Below are 3,363 nucleotides of genomic sequence, written 5' to 3'. Positions count from 1 at the left end.
TCTCATCTCCATCCCTGGAACATACATGAGAAATATGGAGAACTGGTTCCTCCAAGTTGTCCTCTGGCTTCCACATGCACATGATGGCATGTGTGTGTACAGACAGACAGACAGACAGAGAAGAAAGAAAAGAGAAAGAAAGGAAGACAGGAAAACAGTAAATAGAAAAGCAGGTAAATAATTCTCCAGCTGATGTTCTTACATTCTGTTATGATCAGCATATTACAGGATCATTACTGTTGTATAATATTTCATTCTTCCACCATCAATTCTATCTTACTATTATATCCTGTGATAACCACAATCTTGTAGAATTCAGTCAAATTCATGATCCAGAAAAATGCTATTGAATAAAATAAAGATTCTGGCCTGTATGCCTCTTGTTTATATTATGCTATTGAGTTACTTTCACAGTATTAATGAATATACAATATGGTTGAGAGTTGTCTATTAATGCTGAGCAGACATGTCTTCTTGTTCACTTTCACAATCCATTTTTTATTTGAATCTAGCATTCCCTGTGATTTTTTTTTAGATTTTTCATTCATTTGTAAGAGATGCTAATACCAGTGGTGAAGAATTCTGAAGGGAATCAAGTGAAACAAAATTTAGTTTCCTGTTGAAAGCAAATCTTTCTTTGAAACCTGGACCTATAATATGGAGGATTCTTAATCTGCAGGCAGGGATGGAACAATGAATTGAACCAGTGTGATAGTGCTGGGGATATCTTTCTGTATGCTCTGAATGTGATGCTCTGATTGATTGATAAATAAAATATTGATTGGCCAGTAGCCAGGCAGGAAGTAATAGTGCAGGTAGGATAAAAAGAGAGGAGAATTCTGGGAAGTGGAAGGCTGAGTCAGGAGTTGCCAGCCAAACACAGAGGAAGTGAGATATAATGGTAAGACACAGGCCATGTGGCAACTTATAGATAATAGAAATGTGTTAATTTAAAATATAAGAAGTAGATAACAAGAAGCCTTCCAAGGCCATATAGTTTACAAGTAATATAAGTTTCTGTGTGTTTACTTGGGTCCAAACAGCTGCTTGACTGGCAGGTGAGAGAAATTCGTTTTGATTATGGGCCCCAGAGGGACTGGAGAAAACTCCAGCTACATGGGGGTATTATTACACTAATGATGATGATAATGATGCTTACTGATTTCATTCCTTATTTCCTGTTAATACATTCAAGTTGTGGTCAATTCAGTATGGGGTTTGACCGTTAATTACCTCTCAGGGTTTTATTCTTTATGGGTAATATGTTCTTGCAACTATTCAACTGTGAAGAAACAGTGCTAATGCAACAGAGAGGATATATAAACAAAGGATGTCTTACTATGAAATGGAACTCTTCTTAGGAAAACAGGCATCTGGTCAGTTTTGATCCATGGCCTGTAGTTTGCTAATTACCTGGCATATTGGTTACTGATTCAAATAATATAATACTTTCTGTAGAAATACATTTTAATCATGATGACTATAGTCTTCACTTTGTCATAATGACTTCTATTATGTTACTCTATAGTAGATTTAGCTCAGCTTCTTCTGCAGGTTGAAAGTCATTTTATATAAGAGAATTGAAATAACTGCTGAATATTTTGCCTAAAAATGAATCCCATGGTCAAAGGAGTCTTGCATGTGTTTCTCTAACAGTGATTATGAAAAGAGTTTCCATAATGATAGTGTGATAGTGTGACTGGCAGATCCATTGTGGATGAGAAAGTAAATTCCATCTGCAAAACACATTTTTTATTTTTAGGAAGAACTCATTACTCATTTGTTTATAGTATAAGAATTCTAATTCAATCAGATTGTCCTTCTAGGCCACTAGTTGATTCTCTCTGCAGATAGTGTTTGAATTTGGCTCAGTATTAGGCTCCATTGTTCCCTAGTCCACTCAGCAGTGGCTGCCTCAAGAACATCATTGGAATTAATGACAGCACTTGTGAAAATTCGGTCATGGTCCTTTAAATAATAAATTGAATTACATAATTAACTCAGTAGTATGACAATGAGTAAAATATATTTAATTAATAAATTATGTAAATAAAATATTATTTCTAGCAATGTTTATTAAATTGTAAACCTGGTAAGATTTCAGTTTTTAAAAAAGGTGTTAATTTATATGTGCAAATTTATTGAAAGTTCTGTGAGCAAATATGTTGCAATCATAATCACTGGAGAATACAATTATAGATCATTTTCACAACACACAAAGTAATACCTCTGGTAGATGAACTTTTTGTTGACTCAAAGCATAATCTATTTAGCATATCTTCTTTGAGATTTCATTGTGCAAGAAAAGAAATAACTGAGCAAAGTGGCAAATGCATGAGGCTAAAAATGCTTGATGGATTATTGAAATACCCTTTGTGTGAAATGTTGCCTTTGGTAGAATTTCATCTGGAACCTGAATCCCATGCACAGACCTCTATCCCAAAGCTGGTTGTTAATAAAACTTTTTCGGTTTTCCTTCTAAATATTTGGTAACTTCACCTAATGATTATTCACTGATTATGAATTAGTGTCAATTGATTTTATATCTTTTTCCAAGCTAAGTAGTTAGCCAATCTCAATAATGAAGCACATATGGGCAGTTTTCTCTTTATCACTTTCAGATCTGCTCTTCCACAGGCTTGTGATGGGCTGAAATACGTTTCCAGCAAATGCAAACAAGAATTAATTTGATATAAAGTAACTTCTTAGTATGCATGGTACTGTGTTGAAGTGGGCCCATCATGCTTTTTCAAGTTAACCCTGCTTGGTGTCAAGTACTCTCAGGAGTTACATTTGTCTTCTGGACTACCCCAAAGTTATTCTACAAAATGAAGAAATATTTAATAAATCCCCAACTTTCTTCTTTGAATATGAAGTGCCACAGTATATATTTAATCTTATAATATGGTATATCAGATCTCTAAAAGAGTAATAAAGCTCTGGCTGCCTAAAGGAAACACTTAGTTACCAAGCACAGGAGATACCATGAGCAGGAGGGATTTTTTTCCAGGGAAAGGTTTATCTGTTGGACTTCAAATGTGTTTTCCCCTCTATTTCCCTCAAATGTAGGAAATTTGAACCAGTAATGTGTGGTGATGGGAAACTATGTTCATGCCCTCCTCTGATATTTGTGTTCTGGGTATATCGGACACATACTTTCAATTCCAGCATGAGGCAGAGGCAGAGGCAGAGGCAGAGGCAGAGGCAGAGGCAGAGGCAGAGGCAGAGGCAGAGGCAGAGGCAGAGGCAGAGGCAGAGGCAGAGGCAGAGGCAGAGGCAGAGGCAGAGGCAGAGGCAGAGGCAGAGGCAGAGGCAGAGGCAGAGGCAGAGGCAGAGGCAGAGGCAGAGGCAGAGGCAGAGGCA

General features: G+C 36.6%; 1 non-coding gene across 1 annotated transcript; it reads left to right on the top strand.

Annotated features, from left to right (window-relative positions):
* Window positions 1-2,960: 2,960 nt before the first annotated feature.
* Window positions 2,961-3,122, top strand: LOC118571278. Its single transcript, XR_004943317.1, has one exon. It is a non-coding gene; the product is annotated as a U1 spliceosomal RNA (small nuclear RNA).
* Window positions 3,123-3,363: the final 241 nt, after the last annotated feature.

This window comes from Onychomys torridus, chromosome 20 (genome assembly GCF_903995425.1).
Source record: "Onychomys torridus chromosome 20, mOncTor1.1, whole genome shotgun sequence".
In the NCBI taxonomy this organism is placed as follows: domain Eukaryota; kingdom Metazoa; phylum Chordata; class Mammalia; order Rodentia; family Cricetidae; genus Onychomys; species Onychomys torridus.
Note: the sequence above shows the minus strand (reverse complement) of the source record. Positions and strands in the feature narration are given on the sequence as shown.